Raw genomic sequence first — 9,519 nt, 5'->3', positions numbered from 1 at the left:
CCCCCCCCCCCCCCCCCCCCTCTCTCTCTCTCACATATATACACACAGCCTGTTTCAAGACACGTGGCCCAAATTTTCTTCGCGTAGAAACTTTCGCGTGCTCGCCTGAATCTTTTTATAACGTAACGTGATGACGCAATAACACGCGCTCCTGTTCTTATTGGTGGCGCGCATTTTAATCGCTTTCGCTCGGGACGCAAAGTCCTGCTTTTTGCCGGCTTCGTGCAGAAGGAACCTGGAGAACGTCGAGAATGCTGGCAAATGTTGTTTTATTAATACCGTCGTCATATGTATGTGTTGTCGACATCGCGGTACTGTATGCCGTCCGCGACTTCGGGGATGTTGACAAACCCGAGATTACGACGTTACAGTCTCGCCGAATGAGACGTCGGATGCATATTCCGCACGCGAGAGGGATTCGGATTACACGGTTTATAGAAGTCGAGGCCTCGGCGAGTCGGCTAATCGGATAACCCGACGAGGATAACCCCTTTACGGGACATCAAGCGGAGGTATCGCTCCGTTACCGAGGCCACGCCGCGCGTGGGAATCGGGATTACTCAGCTTTATCGCCGCTACGTGCGCGATTCTTTTGTCCCTTCGCCAAATTGCCTCCGTGCGAACACTCACCTCGCGCGATACCTTTCGCGTGTGTGTTACCCGTTTCCGGAAACCGAGAAAGAGACAGTCGCTGGACCCGCGCGATTCGCTTTCATCACGTCCGGCCGGAGAATAGCCCGTCTTCTCGCAGTCACGAATTCGGAGAATTCTCGAGGACACTCGAGAAGACTGTTATCAATCCTACAGGCACGTCCAGTAGAAGGGGAAATCGGTTTTGTTCGTTATCCTTATTTATATCTTTCAGATAAACGATGAAATCGCAAAGTGATAAATAAATTTTTCTTTTTAGTTAAGTCAAAAGTTACATAAATAAAACTAATTAAATAAAAATTAGGTTAAAATTAAATTATCTTATTAAAGTTGAAAGTTAATTATGCAAAGCAGTAACGTTTCTGACATAATTAACCTTTTAATCACAGGTGAAATTTATGTAACGTAATAGAAAAGTACACGAAAAAAGGCAGTATTCATTTAGAAATAATATATTCAAATTAACAATTATTGTGTGTGCTTCACATATAAGCAACGATAAGTAACTTTATTAGAATAATTTTTGAATCTTAGGTTTTAAACAAAGTTTTAATTTTATTTGAATATTATAACAGTGTTATAAGAAGTATGACATAAGAAATATGATTATTTTGGTAATAATTCTTCCGCGATATTTAAAAACATATTCTTAATACAATATTTTTCCATTAATTAAAATTACTTTTGAATAATAAGAATAAATTTTCTTCTTTGTTGAAAAAGATATATAAATATGAAATATATTCTTGCAAATAATTTCTTTAACGCTATCTAATCTCATTTGAACACGTCAGAGGTGAAAAATTCTGCTGGCCATATTTTTTATTTTTTGTATTTTGTTCTTATTTCTTGCTAGCAGTTTATAATAATTTCAGTGTTAACAAATTATTTTAACTTATATGAAAAAAATTGATTAGTTAAGCATAATTAATACATTTTAAAATAACTAATTTAAGATGTTTTTCTCAGATACTGACATAATGCAACTTCGTATTTTGCACTTTTTCTATTTTGTTTTTTCATTTGATATAAAATTACAAATGCTTCTACGAAATCAAAGTACAAACGTCAATAAATGTGTGGCGAAATACCACATATTACATAAAAAATTAAAATTAATTTTTTATTTACGAAATATTATTTTGCTCTTGATAGAGTACTTTCACTCTATGTACAAACATTTGCAATTTTATACAACCAAATAGTGCAAAATACGAAACTGCATTATATCATCCCCCCTTTCCACTTCCTTAAATTATAAATTAACCCACTTAAAATTAACTGAGTAAAGTTAAAAGTTATAAGCTTTTTTTATGTTTCTAACTTTTAATTGATTAACTAGTTATTATCTGACCCTAAATATTTTAGAATTTGTGGGAGCAAGTAGAAACAATATTTTTATAAAACATTAAATCTTCCTTTATTCAAGTGACTTTCTAAGGTCTGTATCAATAGTCGTTACTTGAAATTTGTCTCATATGAGATATTCTGAGTTAGTTTAAAGTCAGATGTGTGCTTTTCACAGCTGAATCACGATTACAAGTATGATGTCATGTATATCATATAATATGTCATATAATACAACTAAGAAACTCAGATCCAGCTCTAAATTATAATTCGAGTATTTCACGCGCGACAAGTTTAAAGTAACGACTATTAATACGGACCTTATATACAAAGATTTATGCTCAGTCTGTGAAGCCGATTTAATAAGAATGAAATAGAATTCATTAGGAATTTGTTTTTGACATGGTTTGGTTTTGGTTTTTAGTTAAAGTGCACGATAACTCCACATAACACAACGACTAATATCAAGAAATAAGACCTCTAAAAGACGTCTTAAAAACGTCTCTGAGACGTCGGGATATAAGACGTCTTACGTCCCGATTTTAGACGTTGTGTTGTGTAAGAACGTCTCGATTTTGTGTCTTATCGGTCTGAGGAACTGATACGTAAGTCGAGAAAGGTTAAAGAAAAGATATATTTTTTTTTCTGTTGGCTCAAACACATCGCCAAGTTGACATATTGACCTCCTCCTCTTCCACCTTCGTCCTCGACTGACGTACAATTCACGAATTATTAAACGTGTGCCAGAGTGAGTCAGCATGACGTTGATTCTCGTGAAAAGTTGCAGGGAATTCGACGCGCAGACTCGGCCAGCTCTATCTGTGATTACCTCGCTGAAAGTTTCGAGAAAAACTCATAGCTCCGCGGGGTGGTCGAAATCTCGAGCGAACGAGTCGGTACCGCGTGTGGAACTTGAGTCGATTTCGCTCGAGCCGTTCTCGCGCTCGAGCATCTGAGGAATCCTCGAAACTTTTGAGAGCGCATCCCCCGGCGAATATCACGTCGCGGAGAGAGTCGCGTTCAGTCGATTGCGCGTGTCAAATCAAGTCGGAGGAATTCTTAGGCCGAGGATATACAGAAAAACTTAAGCAGTAAGACGTAAGCAGTAAACAGAGTTATAGATATGTAACGTAAGAGAATGTAAACAGTCAACCATTTGCACTTGAGAGGCGATCCTCAGTCACCCTCTGTTGATGCAGCAACTCGAGAGACGACAATAACTGTTTATGTTTGATCATCTCGATAGCCTCAATTGCGACATCGATACGTGTGGATATCGGAACGAATTGTATATTCAATATTAAGTTTTGAATAATGCAAAATACATGAAGTATGAAATAAACAGTTCTATCCGTTAATTTATGTATGATTTATTTTTATTTTAACTATAAAAAATTTCAACTTTTTATCAAAACAGCTTTGAGTTGCTAGCTTCCTATAGCAAAATAATTATCGAGAGTAAAGGATTAAAACTTAAGATCAGTCTACAATTGCGTAAGCGTAATCGTGAACGTAAGAGCCAACCCGAGTGTTTTATTCATTGATTGCTTTATTTTGATTGGTTGTCGTAATCATTTACAACTACTTACGACCACAATTACGACAATTGCTTACGCAATTGTAGAATGACCTTTAAGCCGTAGAACGTAACGTTGGAAAGTTTCCTAGGGATAAATTCTTTACGTCTCACGTCCAACCAATTACAAGCAATTGCTCAGCTTCAATCTTAAATTCAACGGAAAACCTAACCATATATGTGTAGAAATCGTTCTGCAAACTTTTTCAATATTCTTAAGCTTCCAAGTGCAGATGTGAAGGTAGAGCAATGTTCTTCAAAATTTTCCTATTTGGATCATCGATACTTTCGGTATGTACAAGCTGCGAAACTTTTGGATTAGGCAAATATTACGGGTTACACGACATTTTCCCGAAAACTAGGTGGAAAAATGTTGGTACCAACAAAAAGCCTTAGGCAATACAATTTGAATTTTTGCGGATTAGTGACAGTTTGTTATTTGACACATACACACGCGTATGTCGAAACGACTCCGCAAAATTCATGGACTTGTTACTTCAACAGTGTCACTAATTCGCAGAAATTAAAATTGTTGCTTAGAAATTTTTGTTAGTACCACCATTTTCCCATCTAGTTTTCGGGAAAATGTCGTGTAACCATATTACGCTGACAGCTTGAGATTTTATATTAAAAATTTTTTCTTCCTTTTCGTCACATATCAAGCAATGCTCCTATTTATTTTTGCACGTACTTTCATTGCGTAAAAGCATTTGTAATTCTGTGTAAGCCTTCACACACACTTTCTGTAACAGTAACCGTAAGAATTGACCAATCACGTTGAGAATCGTCGAAACATAAGGTCGCCATTTTTGTGAATACTCCATCGTAATTGGTCAATTCTTACGTTACATCTTACGGTTACTGTTACGGAAAGTTTGTGTGAAGGCCTTTATCAATACGACGTAAACTTTGCAGAAAAATGTCAGTGTTCTGTCGCTAAAGTTTTCAGCTTCAGCATCCTCTGAAGTTCTCCATATGCGTTGACTCTATTGCATACTGACTGCTGCTTACGTCTCACTGCTTAGGTTTTTTTTCTACGTGTCCTTATATCGCGCAAGCCACTCTGTATCGCGGTATTGGCGCGCACAGTGTCATCAATTATGTCAGTGTTACGACGAGCGGTGGGTTAGCCATTGGGTAATCATCGGGGTAGCGGCATTTCCAAAATAGGATTATGCATTCGTCGTATTTACATAAAGGCGATTAGCATGCGCGTAGTAGTAGGAGTAATTGACGTGACCGTAGCACGTATAGCACTAATAAATGGCCAAACTTGATCTAATTACCGGCCGCTGTCGCGTATTGACATGTGCATCGAAACGTAAACGTTAATTTCGGGTTTGCACTCTCCAGCATGTAATTGCATCTATTTGCTTATGCTCGATTGATCGCGGCCACTCGTCGCAATCGTTTTCGTCGCACGGATTCATTAAATTTCAAACCAATACTTTGTGCTCGCAATTTTACGTCAAAACCGCTCTCGCTTCGGCAATTGCTGGGTGTTCGCGAAGTTTGGCACGACACCGATTCATGTGATTTCCAAATTAATCGTTCATCTGTAATGACGATTTTCGCACTTTGGTAAAGTAACCTCTAGTTTCTGATATTTTGTTGTAATAATTCGCGTAAGAAAGTGTATTTCCTTATAATTTTATATTAATTCTTGCGGCGCGCCGCGGTGCTGAGTATCGCAAGATTGGTTTTTCTAAAAAATTACAGATGAAGCAACTCCCTTCTCTCTCCTTCTGTATTCCTCATTCATTACGTCAACGAGTAATCGATGCTACAATTGTAACAGTTTTGTTTGTAGGCATCATAGTAATCAGATTGTTATCTACGTAATCTAGGAAGTTAATTCTGAAGATATTGTGTAATTATTTATAATTATTATTTTCTTTTCAAGCGTTTTGAAAAGTTTATTTTATGTTATTTTCAAGCAGGAATGTGTCTCTTTAATATTTTAAGCTATTGCTTTATTTTTAGTTTCTTAGTTACGTCTAATTTAAAGATTTATTTTATAAAAAAACGACACAAAATTTCAATGTTATATTTTATTATAAATATATTTTACTTGCTTCTATGATGATTATCCAAATATTATAACATTTAAATAATAAGTTTGTGATGCGGTACTCAGCGCTGCGCACTTCCACAAATATTTGTGCGAGAGGCGTGCCCGCTTAAAAGTTAAATTCGGGGAATATAACGCGGCGAGAGATATGGCGCGCTTTTTATTTTAATATGGAGATAATGAATACACATCTAGCTTACATACATACTAGATTACATTATATAATAGCAAATTGTGACGCAATTTGTATCATACAGATATAAACATTTGACAGTTGTTGTTTAATTTCTTTTAGCAGTGAGTTCTTCAAGTGAGTACTTCAAAAAGTTCTTTAGAAGAGAAGAGAGAGAAAGTTTTATAATTACGATATAAAATGATTTCTGTGTATTAAATATTACAGCTAACAGCAATTTCTCTATTCATATAAAGAGACTGTTAGTATAAGTTATGTTATATGAACTCATGCCGATCCTTTGTTTAACACGTATTATATCTTCAACTAGTTTGAAAAATATAGCGTGTTTAGCGTGCGGAAAATATGGCCACATGTTTTGACGGATTATGTAGTACGATGAGGGATGGAACGCCTGCACTTTGTATAAAAGCACATATAACATGTGTAAAAGACTTGAAATATTAAAAATAAGAAATAAGAAATCTAATAAATAAATATTAAATAATAAAATTAAAAATAATAAATAATAAAAAATAATTAAAAAATAATAAATAATAAAATTAGAAATAATAAATAAATATTAAAAATAAGAAATAAGAAATCTAATAAATAAAAAAAATTTACATATATTATATAATTTTTATAAATAGACAGAGAGAGAGAGAGAGAGAGAGAGAGAGAAATTCTTCGGTTGTTTTTATTTATATTTAATTCAATGTTTCTTTATATTATAGAATTAGTTTATATTTTTCACACAAAATATTTGCACACAATTGTTACTGTGACTTTCGTCATATCATGTCTGTTTAATTTTGTAACAAGGTCTGTTTTTTATAAAATTTCTCCAAATATATATTAAAATGAATATGCAATATAAGTAAAATATGTCGCAATTATTATTAACTATGGATTTCTACCATATCTCCCACCTTATAAATTACTCCAGTAGGAGATATGACTGAATTCGAGTACTATTTTTAAACGTAAATTTTTATAATAAAAAGTGCTATTGCAACCCTGATTTGTTAACAAAGAAAGAACATTCTAGAGTTTATAGTATTGGTATTGAAAATTCAATTTTGTAAATTTAATTATATTTTGAAAATAAAATTCAAGAGAGACGCCATATCTCTTGAATTTATCTTAAAATCATTTCAAATAGTTACATATTCTCTTATATTTTAACATTCGCAAACATATCACGTTTTCGTATTCGAGTCGTATTCGACTCTTGTTACATGATGCGAACTACCTTTATCTTTATCCTTCCGTGAAATTTGTAGAAAGTCCGTAAATTTAATAATTACCGTATTTTCGTGTAATTATATTTCCATGTTCTACAATCACTCCCTATTTAATCGCTTGATAATTTTCAGCTGGCCTAAATTAATTTTCGACGCCAAGCTTAGCGGTTTATTTCCGTACGGCTTAGTACGCCGGCGGAAAATAGTGCCCTTTATACGCAATAATTACCGAAATATATAATAACAAACGATCGTTCGTTCGACGATCAAACGTTTAATTTGTTTTAGAATGATACGTAGATATTAATCCAAATTCGCCCGGTACATTGTGCGCTGAATTAATATTTATTTTAGTCGAGCGCGCAGAGCCACGCGAGTAGAAAATACGCGAGCATCCTCTAGCGTAATTTGTTTGTTACACGCGCGCTGTTACGTAACGTTTGTCTCGACCGTGACTGCGCTAAAACGAATATCGTATATCGCGGGAAGAGATCATCCATCGATGCAGTCCATCTATCTATCTGTCTATCTACCTACCTATCTATCTACCTATCTATCTATCTATCTATCCATCTACCGCGGCTCTCTTTATTTAATATTGTGTAAAACGCCAATAGTCCGTATATCTACGGTTTCAAACGATGCGCGATTGGTTAAGTTATAAATCGAATGGTCATACCGTGGGTGTCGCGCGACCGCGTGCTGTGTAGTATCGCCGAGCCAGTTACCGTCCCGTTTTTGAGCTGACGTTTCTCACGGCGGTCAGGACGATAATGCGAACTGCAAACATCACGTGGCTTGCCGGCCGCTTTATGTATCGGCGGCCCGTAACCGCGCCCGTAAGGGTGCCGTTGCGAGCAGCATTTCTTTTCGTAACTACTCCGTCCCTCTCTCGCGATCGCGCGAAGGGCCCGTTTTACGCGCTCCCGTCATCGTCCACGGCATAATATCGTTATACACTGTACGCCCGAGGACTTATCATCGCTGCCTAGGTATCCTATCCGATGGTATTTATAAAGACATAAAAACGGCGAATGGAGTATTCGCGCCGTCGAAGCACCTCGGCCTTGTATACACAGGCCGATCCTTTAAGCGCTTAATATATGGCCGGAAAATGTACCATCGGGATCTCAATAAACTGCGATAATGTTTTACGCTTTATTGCCGTCTTGTAATGCGTATAGCCCGCGAAATACGTTCCGCATTATTTATGCTCTGTATTTAAGGGAATGTCCGACTGGATAACGAACTTCAGGAATGTCGACAATGTAGAGACGATCGTTGAAACGTTATATCAGATAAGTACTAACATCCCTGCTTAAAATATTTGATAGAAAATGATTGGATAAAATTGAAATGGATAGAATTCCTATATTGATTTATACGACTTATCATGCACCAAAGCCATACCTAACCTAGACGTATCCGAAATAGAAATTCCGATTGAAGTAATCCGAATTCTATTTAAGTTAACAAGATTTTTGGTAGACCAAACATATCTGGTCGTTTAACTAGATATCTGGTTTATATTCCGGTTAAATAACCAGACACGTTTGGTTAGTCTACCAAAAATCTTGTTAACTTAACATAAATAAGAATTTGGGTTACTTCAATCGGAATTTCTGGATCGTTCATATTCGACCAGATATTTGGTTAATTCAACCAAATCTTTTTTTTCCGTGTATAAATATAAATTTGTGTTTATATTCTATACAACATAGACTTTTTATAGATTTTAATCATTTTACGATTATTCTTTTCAATCATCTTGTATATTGATGTTTGTATAATAAATTGATATTTCTGAATCATAGTAAATAACGCATTATTTATTTATTATTATTTTATAATAAACTACTTATAATATTCTTTCATGATAATTCTATTTATAACGGTGGTTACAAAATGGTCAGATAAAAATGAAAAGAATAGTTATGTAGTTTAATCATACCTTATGACATTACTCTTTTCTATTATGCTGAATATGGAAGTTGGTATAATCAGTTTATATTTATCAATTATAGGCAATACATGGTATACGAATTCACTTACGAAATTTCGTAAATGAGCTGTGAAATATGTGAATCAAAATCACCATAAAATATGATAGACAGACTTTCTAACATTTTCTATCCAACATTTTAAGCAGGGATAATCAGGCTACACTCAAAGAAAAACGTGGTAATGGTAGCTACACAAAAAGTGACAATTATACAAGTATGTAGAATTATAATATATATTAGGACCTTAACTTAGTTTCCGCCCGCAAATGTTAGATGGCAATGCAAACAGTTCTAGTAGTCATTACTAACGAAACAGGTAGTTTGTGATTAATTTCGACATTTCTCGATAACATTCAGTCAGCATACACAATTATTTTCCTAAACAACAATTTCTTTTGCTTTGTGAAAAATGGAACGCGATAAAGTGTTTTTTCGACATGTGCTTTTGCACT

The 9,519-nt window shown here is 35.2% G+C and overlaps 1 protein-coding gene across 2 annotated transcripts in view; it reads left to right on the top strand.

The window, feature by feature from the left end:
* LOC116841716 (fat-like cadherin-related tumor suppressor homolog) overlaps positions 1–9,519 on the top strand; it is a 483,336-nt gene that overhangs the window by 346,587 nt on the left and 127,230 nt on the right. The gene's annotated exons all lie outside the window — the stretch shown is intronic.

This window comes from Odontomachus brunneus, unplaced genomic scaffold (assembly GCF_010583005.1).
Source record: "Odontomachus brunneus isolate Ranch 3 - 2012 unplaced genomic scaffold, Obru_v1 Obru_scaffold_002, whole genome shotgun sequence".
Lineage (NCBI taxonomy): Eukaryota > Metazoa > Arthropoda > Insecta > Hymenoptera > Formicidae > Odontomachus > Odontomachus brunneus.
Note: the sequence above shows the minus strand (reverse complement) of the source record. Positions and strands in the feature narration are given on the sequence as shown.